Below are 25,136 nucleotides of genomic sequence, written 5' to 3'. Positions count from 1 at the left end.
GGGTGCGGGCTCCAGGTCCAGGCCCTGAAAGCGGCGTCTGTGAAGACCCCGGAGAGCGACAGGGAAGGTCGCTGTCTGTCACGGAGCAAGCTGCCCCGTGGGAGGGTCTCGCCGACGCCTCGGCAGCGGCTTTCCTTTATGGGCCTTGGAAGCTCGGAAGGGCTCTGCCACACACTGCCTACGACCAGCGGCCCCAACAAGGCGCCAAGTGCCCGTGGTCGTCACGGCATGCACCGCCGGGACACGGTGGCTGGGAGACGCAGGGAAATGTCCCCGTCGCAGGGTCGCGTGCAGGGCTCCAGGGCTCACGCGCTGGCCGGCCCTCCTCCTTCCACGTGGGACTTATCCTTTCGCTGAGCTGCTCTCAGCTCTTTCCCTGTGCTGTTCACCAGCTAGTGCGTGTTCAAGATAAGAGGCCCAGCACGCACTGAGACAGGTTTCTGAGGGCGGCTGTGTAAATTACGCTAGATAAATCATCGGAAGTCATTACTTAACAGCTGTGGAACTAACCCAGCGCCTCTGCTGGGCCACGTGCCCAGGCCCATCCCGGCCGAGCCACCTGCCTGGCCTGTGCAGCCTCAGACAAGCCTCGTATGTGCGTTCCTCTAGCTTGTGACTGAAGAAACGAACGCCTGGGGAACATTGCATTTCCTTCAACCGCCCCTGCCCCGTGGCTTAACCTGCCCCATCTGAGACGAGGCCCAGGCACTGCTGACGGCAGCTGCCAGCTTCCCAGCACCGCACGCCGGTGCCCAGGAGACCGGGGACCCAGGCTTTGTCTGCAGACTGAGGACCCCGCCCCTGTCACTGCACACCTCTGCTCATCGGGGCGATGTGACGAGGGGTTGCTCGCTGAAATGCATGTCCTGGGATCTGCAGGCCCCTGGGGAGACCGAAGGGGTGGCCCCTCCACCCCCACGTGTGCAGTGGGGCTGGTGGCCCGGCCGCCACCTTGGGTGGGCCCGGACCTGGGCTTCCCTCGTTTCCTCTTGCTCTTCCGTGTAAACTCATCCCCTGGGCTTCCTGGAGGAAAGGGTCGTGACTGGTACTTGCTGAGAACACTCCCCAGGGAATCAGTGGGCGACCAGACATCGATAAAGTCCATTATCGTTGTGTTTCTGGACAAGACTCTGTCCACTCTGGTTAGAGGGGGGAGTCATGGGAAGCCCCCAGGAGTGCCAGGAGTCCCGTGGGGGCCGGACCCCCCAGTCTTGGGACCTCCTTCCCCCACAGGTCGGGGGGCACAGCAAAGTGCCTCAAAGGATGAATTCTGACTCAGACTCCTGTGGGTGGCTTCAGGCAACTCGCTCATGGCCTGGGGACCCGCTTCCTGACCTGACAGTGACAGCGGTCAGCACCTCCCATGTGCCCAGCGTGCAGCGCATGCAGGGCCACAGGGTTTCTGGGTTGCTTTGCTGCCTCCCTGTCTTCTTTGTGTTACTAACGCCTCAGGTGACTGAGGTTCTCAGGGAAGTTCTCACACACGATTGGCCCAGCAGCCGCTTCTCAGTTCATCCGCCTTCATCTTTAGCGGCTCGTTTCCGTCATTTACGTCGGAAAGCAGGCTCTTCTGCAGGACAGGAGGGCGGGGCTGGCTCTCTTTTGGTCCCCGCCTTTGTTTCCTCCTGTGTTCGGGTCTCCACCTTTCCGAGGGACGTTCACGCTTGGTCCTCTCCTTCGGGCCCCTCCCTGTCTTGGCCTCCCCTTCTCGTCTGCCTCTCCGCCCTGGGACACCCCAGGGCCACGGCTGCAACCAGAAAACCAAATCTCGCTCCAGTGTGTGACGTAAAAACAAATCAAATTAGTTGCCAACACACTTAAACCAGAAGTCTTTCAAGACTGAGGTGCCTGGCTCTCCCAGAAGCTGGAGGGCCCGACAGCACGGGGTCTGAGCCCAGGAGGGAGGGAGGGTCGCCCTGGAGCGGTGACAGCCTCCTTGGATGCTCCCACCCCTCACCTGCCCTCTGACCCAGACCCGCAGGCACCCAGTTTTGTGCTGAGCAGAGAGACCCAGAACCACAGGACGGCTCTGGAGCCTGAGCGCCCAGAGTCTGCGCGGTCTGCCTGCGGGCTGGCCCTTGACTCGGTGTTTCCCTACCTGGAAGGGGAGGGCGACACCTGGCCTCCTTCCTTCACGGGGCTACTGAGGGGAACCAGTGAGATGGTGGACGGAAGTGCTTGGCGGTGTGGCCCTGACCATGGGCCTCCTCCTTGACCTCATGCCGCCTCCCAGGGCCTGGGGCGGGGTCCACACAAGTCTGTCCAATGTCCCTCTAACCCCTGTGTGTGAAGACTATGCTCATGGGTCTTGGAGGCCACGACACGGTCGGTCCGGCCAAGCCACGCTTCTCCCGTGTGTGCGGCCTCCCTGGGAGGAGGGGTGAGGCAGGGCCTCTCCGAGTGATTCGTCCACACTCACCCGCTGGTTCCCACTACAGAGGGCCCCACACACCCACACGCCGCCCCGAGCTGGCACCGCCCAGCGTAAACAGTGTGCGTTTTCCTCATTAATCACTGGTACAAAAACACACGGCCTCTCCATTGTTCTGTGCTGGCTCACAGCCTGCAGGGTGACACCGTTCCCCAGCCCTGACGGGCCCCCAGCCACAGCCGACGCGGAGCCTCTCGCTTAGGAGGTGTGCTTTCTCTTCCCAGTGTCTACACGGAGTTCTCTGAGAGCCCCCCGGCGGTGACGCAGGCTCCAGAGAGCAGGGCACAGAGAGGTCAGACCGGGGGCCTGGGACCACGTTTGGGGCTGGCCCCGCCGTTCACTTCTGGGGGAGCATCCTCACGCCCACTTCTAGCTAAATCCCCTCATTTGCTCCTTAAATAGATGAATTGCCCTAGAATTAGGTCGCCCTGCATCTACTTTATGAGGCAAACTCTTTAAGTGGGAGTCACTAGGGTCTCACGCTTGACAGAAACACACACGGTCTGGACGCGTCCTTGCCGAGCTCGGACTGCCCGCAGAGGGAGAGTTTGCTTGTGAGAAGGCAGCCGACGTCCCCCAGGCACCCGAGGTCCTTGACAAGGAGTGCAGCTTGATGGCGACACTGAGCCTGCGTTTATCCACGTCTGAGCCAAGCATTGGCTGGAGGAAAAGGAAACAATGAGAAAGACATGCATGAGTTTAAAGTCTGTAAGTTTAAAGATACAACACAAATTTGCCAAATTTCTAATTGAAATGAACGTTCATACCTTCTCTCTGAATTAAGAGGTTTTAGTAATAACATGTTCCCTTAATTCCAAGCCACATTCCCCCGCCATTTTAACGCATTTGAAGAGACGTTTGCGATAACTCAGTCTGAGAGGTGGGTGGGCGGGCGTCTGGGCCACCTGTCACTCACAGGAGAGGCAGCTCCAGCCTGTGGGGCTCCTCCATTTCCTCCCCACCTGGGAGGCCACGTGATCTGGGCAGCCTGGCCGTCAGAGGAAGGCGCCTGTGATGCGGAAAAGGGAAAAGCGCTCTTATTTCAGGAGATTGGGGGCTTGCTTGTTATGCAGCTAAGCTGGTCTGTCCTGTCTAATGCACACAGTTAAGCTAAAGGGAATTTTCCACTGAGAAAGCTCACACTAAACCCATGACACGTCCTATAATCATTGCCATGGAATCCTCCAATATAAATTCTGTGTGTTTTAGTTCCAGTGGTCGAAGGGAAGCTCTGGAAGGCAGTCGTTCTGGAGAAAGGGTTGTCAGTTGGGGGGTGGGGGCGGCTTACAGACAATCCCCCAGAACCACACCCCCAGCCCTCTTACCCTCCTTACCCTTTTTTCCACATACTTTTGAGGACCACAAATTGGAGAAGAAAATATTCTGTTAGCATCAGAATTGTGTTCAAATTAGAGCACCCGCCCTTCCCTTGGCTTCTAGTTTTTAATTTTATGTAAAAAATACACATTGGAGGAGGCCAACGAGGCAACAGTGGGGTGTGGTCAGGGCCAGGGGGAGCTGGAGAGGGCTCCTGCCAGGGGAGGAGGGAGAGGGCCTGGCAGGGGCCAAAGAGAAACCGGTGTGGAGATGCCCGGGGCTGAGGCAAGCGGGTGGACACACGGCGGGTGGTGGGAGTCAGGCTTCTCACTGCCCAAGAAGATCACGGTAAACACGAGAGCTGGAGACCTGAACACCCCTGTGCTGGTGCCACAGGCAGCTGGCCTAGTCGGGGCTGCTAATATGCAACCAGACAGAGACATATATTTACATGGGGCGATGTACACACACATACATGTATATACACATACGCACACACACACACACAGACACACACACATATACAGACATACATATACACATACACACACAGAGACAAATGTACAGATACACATACACAGACACACATAGACACACAGACACACATATATGCATCTACACACATACATGCACAGAGACGCATGTACAGACACACATACATACACATGGACATATGCACACAGCCACACATGCATACACACACACACATAGACACATACATAGACGCACACACACACAGACATGCGTGCTCTTCCTGTGCTCTGCGGCGAGGACTGAGGGGCCAGCAGACCTGGGAACAAGCAGCGTATCTCACACTCAGGTCCTACGTTGCCGAGTGAGCTTCTGCCCTGGGAGGATCCAGGACTTGCAGGAACGGCAGACTCCAGGCTGGGCAAGTCCAAGACGGGCCGGAGTTGCTTCTTCCGCCAGAAGGTGAGGCCCTGCTCAAAGACGAGACACGAGACAGGACGCAGGAGCCGGGCTGGGGGTTCCTCCCGGCCATACACCAGGTACCCTGAGCATCTGAGCAGACTACACCCCCGGAATAAAATCAGAGTCCGTGAGCTCATCTGGAGGCAAATCAACACATGAGCACATACACGGGAGCAGGTGGGAGGTCTTCCTCACGGCAGAATGCAGCTACGAACTGGAGAAGGGAAAGAGAAATCCAGAGAGCCCACCTGGCAGCCAAAAGCGTCATGATTGCTCGAGCAGGAATCACCATGCAGCTAAAACTCGGGGGTGAACGTTCGATAAACAGCGAGAGCGTGCCTGCTCTCAAAGTATTTCACCACAGAATGCACATAAATTGTAAGAGAAAACAGAAACCTGCCCGGGGAAAACCCTGAGGACCCCAACCAGGCGACCAGAGCCGGTGTCGGGTGGGGACACGGCAACGCCAGGTCCCCGCGGGGCTCCTGCCCGGAGCCCCCGGCCTCAGCCCCGCCTTGAGGAGCAGCAGATGCCCCACGCTCCGGGCCCCCGTGCAGGTAACCGGTCGTTCTCCTCATAAACGCTGAGGTCCCGAGAGCCCAGGAGAGGCTGGTCCTGCGTCAGGCCCTGGAGCGCAGGCTCCCTGCTGTTTCTCCCGCTCCCCACTTCTTCCTTCTTCCTTCCTTCCTTCCTTCCTTCCTTCCTTCCTCCCTCCCTCCTTCCTTCCTTCCTCCTTCCTTCTTCCTTCCTTCTTCCTTCCTTCCTCCTTCCTTCCTTCCTACTTCCTTCCTTCCTCCTTCCTACTTCCTTCCTTCCTCCTTCTTCCTTCCTTCCTTCCTTCCTTCCTTCCTTCCTTCCTTCCTTCCTTCCTTCCTTCCTTCCTTTCTTTCTTTCTTTCTTTCTTTCTTTCTTTCTTTCTTTCTTTCTTTCTTTCTTTCTTTCGTTGTTGCAAAAATGCATAACATAAAACTGACTATCTTGACCATTTCTGTGGACAGGTCAGCAGTGTTGTATCTTCACACTGTTGTTAATCTCCTGGTGTGGATGGTTGTGCTGTGGTTGTAGAAAAATTTCTTCTTTGCTTTCAGGGAATGTGCATTTTAGAGGTAAAACCGTCTGGATACAGACATGGATAAAGACACAGGTGTAGATGGAGACAGAGACACAGGTGTAAAGGAGACAGGTGCAGATACAGGTACAGGTGTAGAAACACGGGGGGGAGAAAACACGAAGCAGGTGCGGGGAGAACAGGCGCCAAGGATGCGGGAGTCCTCGGCCACCCAGACCCACCAGCCTTCCTGGGACCAGCGTGGGGCACCTTTCTCTTCGGCCCTTTGTGAGTCTGGGTCTCTTCTGAGTAGCAAAGTGGGAAATCTGAGCAGGAAACGCACAGAGAGAAACCATGTGCCTCGTCCCCTCCCCCAAGGCGCCATCTGTTTCCGTCACTGAGGTCCGGGCTCCTCTCAGCCCCTGTGCGGCCGCCCCCTGCCCTCTCCTCCTCCCCGGCCCGGCCTTTCCCGCTTTGAATTCTTATGGCAACAAAAGTGAATCTCCAAGATTTTGTGTTCTTTTCTGTGTGTGGTTCACAAAGCAAGGACTTTTTCTTTCTTTTAATGGTGGTAAAATGCACATAATGTACCATTTTATACATTTTAGGTGACAGTTAAGTGACATTAAGTACATTCACGTTGTGGTGCAACCATGACCATCAGTGACCAAAACGTTTTTGTCTTGAAACTTTGTCCCCATTAAACCCTGACTCCCCCTTCCCCTCCCCCAGCCCCCGCCCCACCCCACACTGTCCGTGTCTATGACTCGGACTCCTCCTGGGACCTCGTCCCAGTGGAATCATTCAGTCCTGGTCCTTCTGTGATCGGCAAGTTTCTCTGGGCGTAAGTCCTTGAGGTGTGTCTGTGGCGCAGCAGGTGTCAGAGCCTCTCTCTTTTGAAGGCTCAGTAGCACTCCACTGCGTGGAGGGGCATCACGTGTTGATGGCACTTGAATTGCTCCTGCCATCTCCTCAAGACCCTGCTTTCAATGATGTTGGGTCCAGACCCAGAAGTAGAAGTACTGGATCTTACGGTAATTCTATGGTTTTTATTTTTAGAAATCGCCAGGCTGTTTCCCACAGATGCTCCCACTCTGTGCCCCAGGGTTCCCAGAGCTTTGGTTGTCATTCCCTTCATGTCCCCCCGGTCAACGGTGCACACGGGCAAGCCCTGACATCACAGCACTTACACGGCGAGGATTTGTGCCAGGTCCTCGTCCCGCTGCACCGTCTGTCTGTCCTTGACCAGCCCCACCGGGCGGCTCCACAGCTGGGCCCCCGTGCTCACCCCACAGCAGCCTCCTCCCGGGACGGGCATCAGGGGTGCGAGTGAGGGCGGGAGACCCCGAGGGAGTGGCAGACGGGCCCCTTCTCCAGACCTCGGACCTGCCGCCAGGGGCTCGCAGGTGGGTGAAGGCGAGGAAAGGACCGCGCATCGTATTTTAAGCTGCTCAGGTACCAGCTCACTGCCCTGCGGGCCCTTGTAGATTTGGCAGTGACCTTCCCGGTGACCCAAGTGAGGGCACAGCCGCAGCCTTGCTGCCGGCCGGCCCCCTGGGGCTGTCTGCTGTGATGACACTCCATGCCGTGTTTGCGAAGGTCGGGCACCGAGACTGAAGGCGCTCGGACGTGACGGGTGAGGACGGGTCTCCTGAGACGCCACAGACCCGCGCCTGGGGTGCCCGGAGGCTCGCGGCTTCGCCTGGGTTTTCGAGCCTCAGTGCTCTGACTCCACATTGGCATCATGCTCCCCACCAATCCCTGCCGACAACGGGAGGGTCCCTGGTCTCCCCCGTTCCCCGCAGCCGCCCCCCCGAGAGTCCACCGCTAAGTCCCAGAAGCGGCCGCTCTGAGCCGTCGAATAACAGGATACCCCTCTGCACCTTCCTCGCTGCCCTGGGGGCTGGGGGCACCTGGCCAGAGGAGGGGCAGCCCCCCCAAGGGCGGGGAGGAAGTAAGCCAAGACTCTGAACAGACTTTTTTCCGCCCAGGTGCTAAAATGAAGGTTGGTGTGGAGACGGGCTCGTCCCCACCGGCGCAGCCCAGGCCGGTCCTTCCGCCGCCACCAGACCCCCAGCCCCGCCTCCCTTGGCTGCTGAGTTCCCGGCTGTGGGCCAGCCTCTCCTCTGCGTCCCGGCTAAAGACCCATCCTGTCCCTGCCTCTCATTGCTTCGCCAAGCCCCATGTTGGCACCTGGAGGGCAGGACGGGCTGAGGGGGTAAGGGGAGGAGGGGGGCAGCCCGGCTTGCACACTTCAAAGGGCTGCTGGCGAGTCGCCCCACTGTCTTCATCCTTGTCTCCTGGGTTTTGCAACCTGTGCAGTTAGCGAGACCGCAGGATCCTGGGGCGTCTTTCACAACTGAAGGACAGCCCCCCGTGGTATCAAAGGGCTGATTGTCAAAGGCAGATGGGTTTGGTCTGCAGGCTTCCTGCAGCTGCGGAAACAGCAGAGTGTGCACCCCGGGTGGGGGGAGGGCTGTCGGGCCGGGTTAAGAGTGAAGTTTACGGAGATACTCAGGGTCCAGGGGTCTTGGGTGGACTCTAGTCCCGCATGACTGGCCTCCCTTTGAGGGGCGACGCACAGGGATGGACACACGGGGCAGGCCTGGGAGGACCCGGGAGAAGACGGCTGTCTACACGCCCAGGAGAGAGGCCTCAGAAGGAGCCAGTCCTGCCCGCACCTGGATCTCAGATTCCAGCCTCCAGATGGCCAGGGGGGAATCCCTATCATTTAAACCACAAGACGACCTACTGTGTGCCAGCGGCCGGGGCAGACTGAGGTCTCGGTAGGAAGGGGGCGTTGGGAGAGGGCAGGGGACCCTTCACGGGAATCTTTGGGTAGCTAGGAATCTGGGGGAGAGGCTCGAGGGCAGCATGTCATCTGCGGGAGAGAAGGAGTGGAACTGAGTCACTTCAGTGATGCCAGGACCCCCAGAGGATGGCCCCGCCATGACCAGACCAGCAGGCTGCCCGCGCCGCCCGCCCACCCTCCTGAGGACAAGACGTGTGGCCTTCGACTCTTTTTTCTCTCGCTTCCCTCGAGTTTAGTTACTGGTCTCCATCGTCTCCTTAAAAATGTTGGCATAGGTGGCCCTCCCCCTCGGCACAACGTCCTTCTGTACTGGGGGCCCGTCACCCGCGGGGAGACGTCCGCTGCGACCCCCTGGACTCCTGCGCTCCCCTTCCCTCCCAGGCCCACCCGACATGCCCTGCAGGGTGGGACGTGCCCCCCATCCCCACGCTCCTTACTCAGAAGTCTCCCCAGGCCCCTCCGCGCCCGGCCCTGCCGTCTGCTCACCGCACCTCTCACCACCGCCCAGGATGAGCCGGCCAGTCCCCTGTCCGGCTCCAGACCAGGCCGGGCGACTCACCGTGGCCACGACTTCCGTGGTGCTGCTCCCAGTGCTGGACTGCGCCACCAGCCACACACTCTCCAGGCTTTAGCCCCAGGACCCACGGCCTCAGAAAAGTCCCGACGACCCTACGCGGCCGAGCGCTTTCCCCTTCCAGGATTTAAGTCACACAGCGGGTTCCCTGGGCGTGTGACTGACACCCACTCCCTCCCTGTGACGCACTTTCTACTGTCTGCTGAGGGCTTCGTCCCGCGGAGCTGTCCTCGCTCTCACTGCCCTCCGTCCCCTGGCCCGCCTTCCCCACGCCAGTATGCACGCGGCGCTCAGACTTTAATGGGACTGTGGTAATGGGACCGTGGTGCCCCTCGGCTCCAACCCCACCGCGTCCTGCCTTCCCACTGGAATGGAAGCCGATGTGCTTCCAGCTCCTCCAGGGGCCTTCCTCCGTGCTTCTCGCCCGTTGTGGCCGCAGGTAGCACTCACCTGAGACGCTTTCAGAAACCCCGAGGCCGTGGCTCCAGCCAGAGGAACTGGTCACCAGTTCTGACAGAATCTTCTACAAAAGCTCCGTGGTGATGCCGACCAGACTCGAAGCGACGTGAGCCCCTGGCACCTGTGGGCTTTGTTTGCTGTCGAGTCCCTAGGGCTGCGTGCAGAGCACACAGTAGGTGCTCAGCGGAAGTTTGTCAAGTGAACGTTTCTAATAAAGTTGTTCATGCCCTTGGGGGTGAGACCCAAGGCGACGCTGGTTTGCCTGGCCCTTGAGCTGAGCATCTGGGGCTCAGAATGTTGGGATTTTATTCGTATCTTCTTTTCCTTGAGCTTGAATGGTGGCTGTTCTCTGACCTGAAGGACTAAAAGCCTCAGGTCTACTCAGTGGCTGGGGACCCAACACACCAGCGGAGTCAGCGTTCATTTTCTTTCAGTGTCTCACGGTTTTCAGTTTTCAAAAATCAGAGCATATTTCCCTGGGTTTAGGGGAAAAAAATAAGATCAGCCCTTGCCCACACTTTGTGGCCATCCTCCGTGCCTGCTGTGGCCCAGCTCCGGCGAAGCCACAGAAAGCATGGACACACGCTTTTCACAATGAAGATGCTGACAATGCACCGATTTTGTAGCAAGCACAGCATGAGGAAGTTTGCACGGAAGATCTGTAACTTGAAAACACAAGGCAGAATAACCTAGTAAGTCACCTCGATTTTAAAGGTGGAGAAACAAGTTTTTGCCCTGAGTCTGGGGGGACCGGGGCCAGGTTTGCCAGGCTGGCCTTGTTCTGTCCCCGCAGCTCCGCTTCCAACTGCCAGCCGTGGTGACAGAGCCCTGCTCCTCCTGCTCCCGGTGCCCGGGCTTGTGTGTGCCGACAGGCCTGCGCCCCCAGGGCAAGAAAACGGGGGCCGAGGAGGCCGAAGCAGGAAGCCAGACGTTTCCAGCAGACTTCAAAACACACTTGGCAGAGCCGAACAAAGAGGCCCGGTGTGGAGACACGCTGAGCCTTTTTCTGGCACTGCTGTGGCCGTGGTGGCACCTCTGTCCTCTGCAGCAGCCTCTCCCCGACCCCGGGACCCACAGCCCCTCGGCCTCGGCCGCCCAGACTACAGGAAACAGACAGCAGGCCCTAGTTCCTCAGCCCACAGCGTTGCCGGCCGTGTCGTTGGAGGGTCCGGAGGGAAGGTCAGCCCCGGACCGCAGCCCTGCAGGGCCGGACACCTGAGCTTGGGCGTCGCAGAGCGGGTCTCTTTGAAAGTGAGGGAAGTTGCGTTATTTTTGAAAGCTGGCTGAAGTCCAGGACGCAGGGATGTTTACCTTCTTCTGTGTGGGGGTGGGGAAGTGTCTGGCGAAGGCCCGAGGGGAGCTGCTATTTTGATGCCTGAAGACAAGCGCTGAAGACAAGTGCCAAAGACAAGCGCCAAAGACACGCGAAGGGCCGGAGCCTACCCGGAGCTGCTGGCTGGTGGGCGGGGAGGCTCGGGTCTCTGCTCTGGAGGGCGGGCGGGAGGAAGCCTTGGGTGACGGTGCCAGAGGAGGGGCCACGGCTGTCTTCGGTCTTCTTCCAGGTGGAGGTCGGGTGGGGTCAGGGGTCAGGACTTCTGTGCCTGAAGGTTAAACGCAGCCGAGGGATGTGGCCGGCTTTGGGGAGGGTGACCCCGTGTTGCGTGTGTTTAACAGTGGGAGGCAGAAGTGGAAACTTGTTGTAATCGTTGCTCATGAGAGCAACTATCAAGATTTTAGCAAAACGATAAAAGGTGTTGCTAAACAAGTTGAGCGCACGTTCCCCCTGGCAGGGAGCGTTAGGAGAGCTGGACGGGCTGCGGGGCGGCGGAGCATGGTCTGGACGCCCGCCTGGCGTCGCCCTCCCAGGACGTCCCGTCAGGGCTGCCCCGACACTGCGTCCACCCGGCAGCTGGGGGGCTGCAGACAGAACCTGTTAGACCTCTGCTTGCTAGCTTCTGTCCCACCACTCGGTCCGCCTCCCTCAGTCCCGTGCTGGCACCTGTCCCGTGGGGCAGCCAGAAGGGGCATTAGGAAATCATAAACACACTTTCAAGGCCTGGAGGGCTTGCAGTGTAGGAGGGAGAGGCAGCATGAGGCCGGGGACGCCGTCCAGCCCAAACTCAAGTGCGAAGAGAGTGAGTCCATGTTTGCACAATTAGACTCAAGTCTGCAGGCGCCAGCAGCCCCCTGGTTACAAGCTTCTAATGGAAAACAGTTGAAAAAGGCTTCCCAGGTGAACCTCAACGTAGAACCTGACCTGGAGAAAGTTAGGAAGTTGGGGAGAGAAGGAAAAGGGGTTGGGACTCGAGAATCGGGGTGGAGGGGTCTGCATGGCACACGGAATAGTGTCGGGGAGAAAAGATGGGACAGTCACAGAGGGGTGAACATCGGACATTCAGTCAACAAACCCTAGGTCTTCAGTCATGTGCCTCCATCACCCTCCGTCACGAGGATTAATGCAGAGAGCACCCCAGTGGCACAGGCTGGTCCCCTGGGAGCACCCAGGGTGCGTCTTGTCTACAGACACCTGCTTCCCAGATGCTCCCTCCTGCTGGGGTGCCCCCACCCCCATGGCCTCAGTCCACCCCACCCGGCGCTGCAGACAGCAGGCCCTGCAGGCTGGGCCGGGCTCCTCATGTCACCCCCACTCCGGGCGTGAGCCTGCCCTGCGACCCGAGGTCACCCCCCCGGGCGGAGGGCTGCAGACACGGAGCAGGCTCCACATCCCAGCCCAGACGAAGCCTGTGTCCCGTATGACCAGGCTGCTTTGGAGAGACTCAGTCCTCTCCAACGTTCTCTGGGTGCTTGTTTATCTGAGGGCCCAACAGATGGCTGACAGGGGTGCAGTTCATTTCCTAGGGGCTGCGAGCAGAAAGGCTCGGGATCTTCATCACAAAATTGTATCGATCAGTCAATGGATCTAGTCAGACATTATACACATAAAATCTCTCTCTATGTGTATACGTATGTTACACTTGTCAGTTTTAGTCCAAAATTTCATGTAGAAACAGCTGTTCAGGACCTGTAACACATTTTTCTCAAACAGCAAAGCAAATGTTGATAAAGTTTCAGATTAATCTGAAAAATCCTGGTTAACCTCCAAAGCAACTGATTCTGAGTCCTGACAGCATGGTTTATCCTGGCCGGTGCCTGGCACTCCGACACTTACAACTGTCACATGTTTTCTGTCTCTCTCTTCCCCCCCTCTTCACGGTAAACTGTTGAAGAAACAGGGCGAGCACCCACACTCACTCAGCTTGGCTTTGTGAGGGGTCTTGCTCTCCTCAGTCCCGTAAACTCCCTGCATCCCGAAACGTCCTCCCGTTTCCCAAGTGGGAGGCCCCTTCCTGCAGCAAAGTGGGGTGTGCGCTCCGAGGTCCAGCACTGGGACAGCCGTCCTTCCCTTAGCAGGACCGAGACCCGTCCCACCCCAGTGCCCTGCAGACAGGCAGGGGCACCTTCCCCTGGGGGCGCCCGGGGCGGGAAGGGGACGGGGACGCTGGCGGCCACATGCACAGAGGCTGGGCAGCTGCATACTCCAGGAGGTCGAAAACGACCCGTCGGGTTTGGCCCTGGTCTAAGTCCACGTGGAAACAGCACAGTCTTTGCTCTCTGTTGACACGACCTCTGTTTGCCACCTAATAAAATTATCTGAACTGTGTGAGTATTTTTCTGGAATTCTTCAGAGAAAAGATACCATCTTCATCCTGGGACGTTAAGCCAGTTTTTCAGTGCCCCTTCTCCCCAGGGGACCCACAAGGACACCACGGGGGAGACACTGCACCCCGGCACCAGGTTCACTGACCCCGGTGCCTCTCCGCAGCGGCAGTCAGATGGAAACTTCCGCACCCTTCCTCCATCCCTCCCCCAAGCCCCTGGCCCAGGGCTGGTGGTCAGAAACCCGGTGCTCAGCGTGGAGAACAGAGCAGAATCGCGCCCCCTCCGGCCCCCTTCCCCGCCTGCAGGCGGGGCTGAAGCTTTAATGTAGGGTCAGGTCCAGAGTCCTGTCTGTCGCTGGGCTGAGCGTTGCAGTTGCCTAGCTGAGTTTGCTGCTAAGCCCTGCAGTGTTGGTGGGGCTCCTGTTACCCGGCAGCGAGCAAAGTCATGGAAGTGCCTGATCTTTCATCCCGGAGCAGGGAGGGCGCCGCCTTTAAAGTCCCGTGAGCCGGCTTCAGTGGCAACAGGACAAAAACAGAAGTCACCCTTACGATCCTGTCCCTGAGCCTTACTTGCCCGCGTTCCGCTTACACCGGTGCCGGAACACGTCTTTGTCTCATTTCGTCGCTTGTCGTTCCACTAAGTAAGGTGGAGCAGAGTCAGGGTGCAAACCTGCAGCAGAAACGGCCCATTTGGACGTCATTGTCTGCAAGACGCCTGTGCCCCGGGACGCAGGGCCGCCCCTCTTCTTCCCAGACTGTCCGTGGCCTTTCTTAAGGAGACTTGAGGCGATTCTGACGCCTTCCGCTCCTTCCTGCTTCTCCGGGAAGCATTCTGCTAGAAATTTAGCCATGACTCTTGCCCTGAATCCATGCGAAGCCCAGCCCTCCGCTTCCCCCTCCTCGGGCTGCGTTGCTCCGTGGGCGCTGGGAAGGTTCTGCCGTTCTGTAGGTCCAAGGAGGCTTGTTTATCCTGCTGGTAGTCAGCAGACCCCTGCCCTACCGCCAGGACGTGATTCGGGACGAGAGTTCCCAGCGATAAAAGCCTTGGCTGCAGAGCTGCTCTGGAAGGACGCTCGTGGGGCACCTGGTGACTTTCTTTCCCTGCGGACCCGCCTCCCCAGGGGCAAGCAGGAAGGTCTGGGCCCCCTTCAGCGCCCAGCGCCTGGGGAACTTCGGTCTCAGCAGCCGGGGAGCCTCAGAGGGTCCCTGGAGAACACGCTGTCCTGTCGCAGCCCAGGGCCCACGACCAGCACGCACAGAGCTGTGCCTGCGGGCACTCGCTATTTTGACAAGATCTGTTCAGAGCAGCAGGCGGACGCCACCTCCTCCCGGTCCTCCAGGGGGGTCAGCCCTCTCAAGCCTCCTCCCAATCGTGAAGGCTGAAACTCCATTCCTGCCGCATCTCGGCCTCGTCCTGCTGGGACCCTCCCCAGAAGGAGGTCAGGGAGGGCGAGGCCTCGCCCTGGTCCGTCCTTGGCGTCCCTATACCTGCCGCTCAGAAGGACCCGATTAACATGGACTCAGTGACGTTAGAAACAGGCTGCACTTCTCAGAGGCGGCAAAGTCACAGCTGCTCAGCGAGTGGCCGGGAGCAGACGAGTAGGGGCGAGGCTCTGAGCTACTCCTCGCCGCGTCCTGCCCTCTGCGGTGCTCTCCCAGAATGGCTGGTAAACAGACACGTCTCTGGACAATTCTCTGAAGAAAGGGTGAGAAGGGACTTGACCAAAGTCTCTGCAAACAGCACACACCCTCCCCTCGCGGCGCGCCCTCCCCTCGCTGCACACACGCCCGAAGGGCTCCAAGCAGCGGAGAGAAGCAAGGTGCTGTTTGCGGCAGAAACCGTGGGGCAGTGAAGCCCCCCAGAAAGCCATGCGGCATATACGGGGTGGGTGTAAATGCAGCTGGGACCAAAAACGCCCGTAGACACAAGAGTTCTGGTAAAAGCCCAGAGGAAAAGAGCCGGCGCACCATCCCAGTGCGCCAGGGCAGAGCCTGGAAGAGAACTCGGGCTGTTGGTCCCAGGGTGGCCCCCGTCCGGCCTGGACCTGCCTCTTGAATTGTTCGTTCGTGAAAGTATCCGTCATGAAGAGACCGCCCCTCCCTTACTTGGCAGCTGGACCAGTTCGGCTCAGACGAAGTTGCTCCTCCCAGCGACGACAGCCCGCCTGACCCGTGAAGCCCGTCTCTCGGGGACGGGGGGGTGCGGACACCAACGCTCGTGCCACTTCACAGCTGTAATACTCTTGAGAGCAGCGTTGAAATCATCTTCTCCGTCTCACAGCAAAGGAAGTAGATGCAGGAGGGGGACTTCTTCCCTGGCCCCGGCAGCCACGCCCAGCCCAGCGTGGCCCAGGGCCCCACGGTCGCCCGCCTGGCCGCCGTCAGGTACGTGGTGACGGGTCTGGCCCACGAGGCTCTGCTCCCTACCAGGAGGAAGAGCTGCCTGGCCCAGAAATTGCCTTGCGTTATTTATATTTTGACAGGTATCTCGTGGTTTTTTTAAATGACAAAGTGTGCCCGTAGGTGACTGTGTGAGTAGCCTGCGGACTTCTCCCTGGGCTGCTCGTGACTTCCCGGCGGAGGCCTGCCTTCCTGCTCTGTTGGCCCAGGGTTTTGGTTATTCAGTGTCTCAGACCCGTGTTCGGACCAGCTACCCCAAGAAAGCATCGCAGCCCCACACCAGACTCAAGCTCTTTTTTTCATTTCACACGTCACTTTAACTCATCTTCCATCAAGATCTCCACCCCCGACGTGAGCAAGGACTTTGATGTGAACCTGAGAGGGCTGGAAGCACAATCTCAAGAAAGCTCCAACCAGTGACCCACCCTGACTTCCGGAAAGCTGGACGTCACGACCAAAACTGTCCTGACTGGGGATCGCTTACCATAAAGTCATCGCAAGAGGGAACAACAGGCTTGAGACCTGACTGTGACCCTGAGAACCCGGCAAGGCAGCCGAGTGCCCCGCGGTGAGACGGCCGTGATCCGTCCGACGGCCGTGGGGTTTAAGAAGCAGGAACACGTTTCCACACCCGTGTCCACAGCAGCGTGCATCACAGCATCCGAAGGGTGGGATGCGTCCATCACGGGGTGAACGGAGAAGCGAAGTGCACTGCATCCACACAGCGGAACACATGTGGCCGTAAGAAGGGAGGAGATTCTGGCACGGGCCACGACATGGCGGAACCTTGAGGACACTGCTCGGTGAAGTGAGCCAGGCACAGAAGCGCCAGTACTGAACGAGTCCGCTTGCACGCGGTCCCCGGAGGAGTCGGATCCACAGAGACGGAGAGCAGGCCGGTGGGGGCCGGGGGCAGGGGTGAGGGGTTAGTGTTCAGCGGGGACAGACTGCAGCTTTGCAAGGTGGAGAGTTCTGAGGATGGATGGGGGTGACGGCTGCACAGCAGCGTGAACGACCTCAACGCGCTGACCTGCACCCTTAGCCGCGCTTAAGCTGCAACTTTCATGTTATGCGTGTTTTACCACAACCTTAAACAAAGCAAGAGGCACTCTGTGCGCCCTTGAGGGAGGGGCTGTAAGCCTGTATCCCCCTCAGCATCGGCCCCGCGTCCGGGGGACACGGAACTCAGCACACGGTCCCGGGTGCCCCGCGGAGGAGAGTTTCCGATGCTGGGAAGACAAGCCCACGCCGAGTCCCAGGCTCCGTGCTGAGGGCTTTATGGCTGGCTCTTAGCTACAGAATGCTGTTCCCAGGAACAACCGAGGAATTCCTAACACATTTTATTCTGGTAAGTGTGTAGGTTAAACATTTGAAATCATGGTTTTTCATTTTCTCTTTAACAGCGTTTTTTACACGGTGGTGCTCGCCCATGCGTTTTAACCGTCAGCATCTATAATCAGCGAAAGAAATGCGGCTTCATTTACTTTCCCTTGGGTCTCCCCTGGTTGAGGGGGCTGCCGTGGCACCGGGGGTGGGCGGCCGCCCCGGGTGGGGCTGAGACGGTTCTGCCGCCCCGAGCCCCTCGGCGCCGGCCCTGCCTCTCCTGTTACAGAAGGGCTGTGACCTCAAAGCTCCAGAAAACTCACCCTCCAGGTGCACACGGGCTGGATGCTGTCCCCCCGGGGACATCGTGTCTTCCGAGGGCCCGCAGGGCTGTCTGCACCCATGGGCTCACCCTCGACACCACTAACCTGTGCATTGACAGTGGTCAAGGGCGTGACCATTCGGAGCTGGAGTCTAGCCGTCTCTCTCTCTCTCCCTCCCTCCTTCTAACTGTTCTGTCCTCTTTCTCATGGCACCGCCCCCACAGACACATCGCTGGGAACCCCTGCACCTTCAGAGAGGCAGCACGAAGCCGCAGGTAGAGCCTGTGGGGAAGGTGAGGGCGCTGGCCTGCTGGCACACGTGTGTGTCCGTGTGTCCATGTGTCTGTGTGTCCGTGTGTGTTCGTGTGTCCGTGTTTCTGTATGTCCGTGTGTCTGTGTGTCCATGTTTCTGTGTGTCCGTGTGTCTGTGTGTCCATGTGTGTCTGTGTGTGTCCGTGTGCTTGTGTCCGTGTGTCTGTCCATGTGTCCGTGTTTCTGTATGTCCGTGTGTCTGTGTGTCCATGTGTCCGTGTGTCTGTGTGTCTGTGTGTGTCCATGTGTCCGTGTTTCTGTATGTCCGTGTGTCTGTGTGTCCATGTGTGTCCATTTGTCCGTGTGTCCATGTGTGTCCGTGTGTGTCCGTGTGTCTGTGTGTGTATCTGGGGGGGGGTGCGTGCGCTACCCGCCTGGCTCCAGGCGGTGGTCGGGCCGCAGCTGTGTTGAGGGTGCTTCTGGGCTGGCCTAGGGGAGTGGCCCTCAGGAATCCAGAGCACCCTCCCTGCGGGCGGGGTCCTGAGTCAGCAGCAGCAGCAGGGGCTGTGTGGGCGGCAGTTCGTCAAGGAGGGCAGCGGGTGAGCTCTGCGGGCAGAGTCTCCGGTCCTTTGTTCCCGGCCCCCACCCTTTGGCATGGCTTCCCTGGGGATTTTTTCTTCCTGGAGCCTGGGTTAAGTACACAGGCAGACAGTAGGTCAGATGCCAACAAGCTGACTCCAGGCTACGCACCGCCCGCCTCGTGGACGGTGCAGGACATGGGGCCTGTCGCCCTGAGCCCTCAGTGGGCCTGGACGTTGGACTCTTAACTTCTGTTCTAGACTGGACGTCTGCTTTACCCGCTTCCAGGGAGTGAAGCATTTTAGCATCTTCCACAACAAATGCTCAGCCGCTTAGGAAGGGAGTGGGGGCTGACAGCTGTGCTGAGCAGGAAGTTCAGTCCAGGGGCGAAGGGCTTGCTCACGTGGTGACAGGGAACCATGCATCTCTCCAGAGGGTGGTGGATGCGTTATATGCTCATACATGCACCTATACATATGCACACATACACACATGCACACGTGTGCACACACACAGACGTACAGGATCACTCGGTCTTTGCACACATACACACATGCATGTACATGCACATGCGTGCACACACGTGCACACATACCCCGATGCACAAGATCGCTCTGGATGTGCACACACACAGACACACAGGATCGCTCCGGTCTGCACAGACCCCTGGCTCTGGGCCCAGCACAGCTTCTCTTGCTCCTTCTGCCTGCTGGGGGCGGGAGCGCCCGGAGGCCAGGCTCCGCCGCCCACTTCATCTGCTGCTCCAGCTCTCATCGTCGGCCCCATGTCCAGGAGACACGGAACAAGCCCTTGCTGATGGATCAGGCAGTGCACCTGCGGTCCAGCGAGGACTCACGAGCCAGGCCATGTGCTGGGCCGGTTGCACAAATTCCCTCGCCCCCTCCCAGAGCTGCCTTGTGGGGCAGGTGTTGGCAGGTGAGGAAACCAACCTCGGGCAGTTTACTCGCCCAGGGCCGCACAGCCAGCCTGGCAATGTCCGGGCTCCCCGCTCCTGCTTTGGGTTGCCCTTCAGACATTGCACAGAAATTGCAGGCATTATTTGGCTCGTTTCTGAGCATCCTGAGGGGGTGGGTGCTGGGAGGGGGCGTCAGCGCAGCTTCTCGCCCGCTCACTGCCCTCGTGACTTGTGGGAGTCCGGACTCCCAGCCCCGCCTGTTTCCGTGGTTTTTGAACCATGTCCCTGGAATATCTGGGCTGTGAGATGTGCTTCAGTGGTCCTGCAAACATCCTCTTCCAATTTAATTTTGAAAAATAGATTTTACCTGTTTGAAAGCCAAAGGAAAGAGCAGAGCCCTCGAAGGCAGCGGCTTGGGCTGCGAGCTCGCGGTCCTTTCCAAAATGTGCTTTCTCCTAGTCCCTGTATTTAAAGTTGAACTTGTCCTCTGCCCTGATCCTGTGGAGGCCCCAGCCATCAAGGCGCACAGGCCTGGGCAGCCCACGGGCGTCCTCCGGCCCAAAGCCCAGGGCCCTGCTGGGGCAGACACCCGTCCACGCGGGGCCCTCCTTGGTGAGGGCTGAGCCCGGCACCACGCGCGCCGCTGACACCCTGTCGTGGGGCATCACGTGAGCGCCACCGGAGCATTTCCTCACCGCGCTGGGACGTGCAGGGCGGAGTCACCGTGAACTTAGAGACAGGGACGTTTGCTTCCCAACACAGGTGGTGATTTTCATCATTTTCTATTTTCAGATTATTTTCTAACTTGTCCTTGAAGTTAGGAATAGATTATTGGTTAAAAACTGAGAATATTTTAAAAAATTGAAAATGGATATGAAAGATCGACCAGACTCCAGATCAGCAACAAACCACGCCGCACGGCCGACATGCTCCTTGTGTCCCTGCTGCCGAGAGCAGGACGAGAAACAAGGAATAAGTTACAACGAGGGCTCACCTTCCAAGGAGAGCAAGTCGCCCAAATCCTCGCTAGTTGATGAAATTTTGGAAAACAGCTTTATGGGTCCTGCCAGTATGAAACGCCGTTTGGAACTATCAGGTCAGAAGAAAACTCTAGAGGGCAGGGACGAGGCTCCAGGTTTTTCGGCATAAACTGAAGAGCTCAGAGTTACAAGGAATGTGTGTGCAGTTGACCTTTGAACAACGTGGGGGCTAGAGGCAGGCACGACCCCTACTCTGCACAGCAGAAAATCCGCCTGCACCTTTGACTCCCCCAGACTTAACTTCCCATAGCTCAGTGTTGACACCACGGTCGACTTGCACCCACTCTGTGTGTGTATCATACGCCGTATCCTTGCCATAAGGTAAGCCAGAAACAAGAAGATGGTATTGAGAAAGTCATGGAAAAATACATTTATAGTACATACACGTGTTTATTGAAAAGAATCGTGTGCAAGTGGACAGACAGGTCAAAGCCGCGTTGCTCAAGGCTCAGCCTTATGCACAACGCTCAAGCACACAGACTGTCGCTCAAAGTCGGGCCAACACGCGGCGTGTGCCGCAGACCCCGCGAGGCCGAGGCTGATGCCACGTCAGGCCGCCCACATCTCAGCAGGTCCGCGGACGCGCAGACGGTGCTGGCGTCACCCAGCGGGCAAGGCTGGCCGTCGTCTGGGCGCTCCCTCCTGCTGCCCCTGCGTCAGCCCCCCGTCCGCCTGCAGACCCAGGGCAGGTTCCTCCACCCCCTCCCCTTGTCCTTCTGAAACCCCAGGGAGGCCACCTGCCCTGTTCTCCGTCCCCCTGTGCTGAGAAGCCACGACAGTGTCTTTATACTGCACTGACACGTCACCGCGCTGACGAAAGTGGCCTCACACTGGACTCAGGACAAACCCCTCCCCTGGCCCGGACACCTGGGGCCTGGCTCCGGCCTGGCTCACCAGCCCCGCCCTGCTGCGTCCATGCCGGTTCCGTCCCCAGAGCGTGGGGTCCGCACCTGCATGCCCTACACCTTCCCTCGCATCCTCCGCCTGGACGTCGAGCCTCACCTCCTGGGGGTGAGTGCTCCGGCCACGAGTCCCGCAGGGGGGCCGCCGCCGCCCCGGTGACCTCCTCCCAGCATCCCCTCCGCTCCTTCTTGGCGCCATGGGTCGCCTGCGCTGGCTTCTGTGTTTGCTTGCTTCTTTCCTGTCCACCTGCCCCATGAACTGTGCGCTCTGCCAGGGCTGCGAAGGGCCAGTCCTGTGGGCACTGTGTCCCCAGCACCTGCTCTATAAGAAGTACCGTCTCATCGCAACCCAGAGCGTATCTTTATTGCCTGTGGTTCGCCGGTGTTTTCTGTTCCCTTCTGTTCTATTGCATTTCATTTTCTCAAAAAGCTACTTCTGGCCCAGCAAGCTCTGTAACTCACTCGTGGCATCGGAACACGTTGTAGTGATGCAGCCACAGAACGATGCTCACTGTTCCCGACTCGTTTCTACAGGGTCATATAAAACACAGCTCAGCTGGGTCTAAGGCATCAGGTTTGATAAAACTTTCGATCAGTCTTTGAAACAGTGAGGACTCAGGTGATTAAAAGTGAATTTGTAGCAGTTTCACGTAGTGAAAGAAATTTTTATTGTTTTGTTAAAAAAAAAGACGAGGGGAATGATCACTCTTTCCCCTTTCCGTAAATTTTTTTAAACTTTGGATTTAAAAAACAAAGCTCTATTAATCAGCGTAACGTCACTGGCTCCCTGAGGGCACATACGGGGATGTGAGACCTGAGCGTTGTGCTGCCTCCGCCCCGCCCTCCCGGGGTGCCAGCTGTATCAGCGTCACTTCTACTCGGCGAAGGGTCCAACACACATTACCCCACGTAACCACGGCCCTCTCAGCTGCGGCTTTGCCTTCCTCACTCAGTGATGATGTGTCGGTCGCCACACTTGTCACTGCGTTTCAAACACTGACAGGGTTAATGGAAACAACGGGGCACCACTGCACGCGAGAACGACCAGGGCCCGGGACACTGATGTCACCGAACGCCGGGAGGACGTGGGGCCAAGGAACTCCATGCGGGTGGGACATGAGGCGCAGCCACTGGGGAAGACGGGCTGGTGGCTTCTTACAGAACTGTGACCCACCAGTCACGTCCTTGGCATTTACCCAAAGGAACTGAAACGTGCGTCCGCACAAAAGCCTGCCCACCGGTGTTCACAGCAGCTCCACTCTTCATTCCAACACTTCGCAGCAACCGAGATGTCCTTCAGGAGCGAACAGATCCACAGCTGTGGTCCATCCAGACAACCGAGCGTTATTAGATGCTGAAAAGAAATACGCTATCAAGCCATGGAAAGACAAGAAGGAAACGCAGGTGCGTGTCACTGAGTGAAAGAAGCCAGTCTGAACAGGCTGCTCACGGTGTGATTGCAGCTCTGTGATGTTCCGCAAAAAGAAAGACCACAGAGACAGTGAGGGGGCAGCGGTGGCTGGGGCCTGGGGCCGGTGAGGGATGGCGGAGCACGAGGAGTTCCGGGCAGTGAGCCCGCCCTGTATGACATTCCAGGGATGGACCCGTGTCAACATACACGTAGCTAAGCCCACAGGACGTGCTACGCCAAGGGGGAGGCTGGTAAGGTGTGGACGTGGGGCGATTCTGATGTGTGAATGTGGCGCATCCTTGATAAAAAATGTACCATCTGGTGAGTGATGTCGGTACCTGGGGAGGTGATGCACGTGTGGGGGCAGAGGACAGACAGGACATTTCTGCACCGTCTTCTTAGTTGCATTGCAGACCTGAAACTTCTCTAGAAAAGTTGTCTTCAAAAAAATTGATCCTATTAAATAGATATACTTGCTTAGCCCTATAATCACCCATAATGTCCACCTGTGTTCTGTCGTTTTGCTTCCTCTAAACTTCTGAATTCTTTATTTTGATTCGTCTCTTAGTAAATATAGTCATCAAGTAATTTTCCAAAAATGTTTCTTGGCTATTCTATGCCTAAATTTTTATACGATGAACTAAAATTTGACTGGGTGGGAAATTCTTCAGTTACACTTTCCCCTTGAGAACCGCAGAGCACTCTGACGTCACCGCGAAGCGCGAGTGAGGGCGGGCCCGGGGGGAGGGACACCGCCGCCGGGACCCACGCTCCCCGCTGACCCCAGTGCTGCTGCGGCGGGCGCCCCTCCCCGTCGCGGGGCTGGAGCTGCCTTCCCGTCTGAATCTGACTGGGGACGGGGTCGTCCCCTTCATCTCCATGTTCACTGTGTTCAGTCCTGTGTGTGACCTTCAGGGATGAGAGCGTGATCTGTTTATTTCTGATCTTTGATTGGGAGTCTTAAATTAGTAATTTTTCAACGTCATGCCTTGGATTCTTCCTTTTCCGTCAGGCCAACACATTCCGAGCGTCTCCTGGCGCGGTCCTGGGCCTGCGGTTTCCGCAGCCATCAGGGCAGCCCTGGCCCTGCCTCTGGGGGTTGGGAGTCTTCCCTGTAAGACACGATGTGGAGGAAAATAGATTCTGCTTTTCAAGAAGTTCAGGAACTATCGGTCTCTTCCCCTCTCCTGCTTTCCGGGAGGGACACAGGGACAGGGCGGGCGAAGGAGCGGGCGGTGCCGGCAACAGCAGAGAAGGTCCTGGGAGAGACGGGCTGTCTCCCAAGAGGCTGCGCCTTCCCGGGTTCTCGGCTCTCGACTCCTTGCGGCTCCTCAAGCAGACGCTGCTGAGCAATTCCTCCCACTTCTCCGCGCTGTCGGCGTCCCCCCGCCCACCCCCAGAGCCTGGAGCTTGGCCTCCTCTTCCCATTCCCTCCCTCCTTACCCCCCCAACCCCCTGCAAGACAGGCCGAGGACCCCGGGGCTCCTGCCTGTGCCCGGGGGGGCCGGCTGTCTCTGGACGGTGAGAACAGACCCGGCCGGCGTCCTCAGCCCACGGACGCGGAATCCACGGACCTGCGAGTCCAAGCCCATAACGTGCGGGGACGGGCCGCTGCCACCGCGGCCGTGAGGACGAGGTTGCAGCTGCTGGAACATCAGACTTGTCAGCCGCTGGTCAGCTCCGCCCAGTCTGCCCTAGTGTCCATCATCCTGTGTCACGGCCCCATCCGCAGGCGCCACGCTGACTTCCATCCTACTGGCCAAGGCCCCTGGGCTGCTGCAAGTGCACCACCTTCCCGGGCGAGGTCCTCAGTCCGCCTGGCTCCTGAGTCCGGGTGCCCGGTCGTCTCTGGAGGGACGGCTGTGTCTTCCAGCTGTGGCCCCCCAGATCGCCCCACACCCTCTCTCCTGGGCAGCAGGACCCTCTCCTGTGGCAGAATCACTCGGGAAGGGGCCTGCCTGCCAGACGGTGTGTCATCAGACAAGCCGCGAGCTTGGTGGGACGTGAACCCTGTGGCCTCTGCGTCAGAGCTTTGAAGGCCGCTTTTATGCTTTTTGTCTCTTTGTTCATTTGTTGTTGGTTGTCCTGTGATGTTTCAGGAAGTTTCTTTTGAAAGTCCTAAGCTTTCTCAGCTGTGCAAAGAGGAGCAAAGAAAGGGCACTGGAGTCTCGTCCTTGCTGGGCAGGTGCTCCAGAGGGGAGGCGGGCGGCGGGGGGCTCGGGTCCTGCCCAGGTGTCCATGGGGCTTGGCCTTCTTCACAAAGAGCCTCCCACGCCTTGATCAGCCACCAAGCGGAGGTTTAAACAGTGCATTCTGGGAAGTTTGCCCTTCCATCCCCAAGAAGGACCCAAGTCAAAGTGCTGACCCTCCCAGTCCAGGGACTGCTGGGCATTGGTCTGGAGCAGGGGGGCGGCCCCGCGCTAGGGTCCTCAGCCTGCGGAGCGAGGGTGCATGGTGGGGAGGGCCAAGTGGGAGCCACAGGAGCCCTGCACCTGCCCCCAGCCTCTTCCAAGAGAGTAATTCAAAGCAAAGCTGAGCTCACTGGGGGTGGCAAGGGGGCTGAGATTGGTGCTCCACTAAGACCCAGCAGACTGCAGGGTGGGGGCACCGGCCGGCTCGCCCCGAATTGCCAGGCTGACCCCTGCAGACACCAGGTGGGGCCTGGAGGGAGACTGAGCCAAGCGGTGGCCCGGACACAGCCTGTGGAGCAGGGGCGCACGGGCTCGGGGCCACAGATGGGCGCAGGGGTTGGCAGAG

General features: G+C 58.4%; 1 long non-coding RNA gene across 1 annotated transcript; it reads left to right on the top strand.

The window, feature by feature from the left end:
- The first annotated feature begins 11,951 nt into the window (after positions 1-11,951).
- Positions 11,952-23,164, top strand: LOC123612381 (uncharacterized). The gene is made up of 3 exons (XR_012500860.1): positions 11,952-16,981; positions 17,504-19,046; positions 19,819-23,164. It is a non-coding gene; the product is annotated as an uncharacterized LOC123612381 (long non-coding RNA).
- Positions 23,165-25,136: the final 1,972 nt, after the last annotated feature.

This window comes from Camelus bactrianus, chromosome 20, assembly GCF_048773025.1.
Source record: "Camelus bactrianus isolate YW-2024 breed Bactrian camel chromosome 20, ASM4877302v1, whole genome shotgun sequence".
Lineage (NCBI taxonomy): Eukaryota > Metazoa > Chordata > Mammalia > Artiodactyla > Camelidae > Camelus > Camelus bactrianus.
The sequence above is the reverse complement of the archived record's forward strand: the minus strand, read 5'-3'. Positions and strand labels throughout refer to the sequence as shown.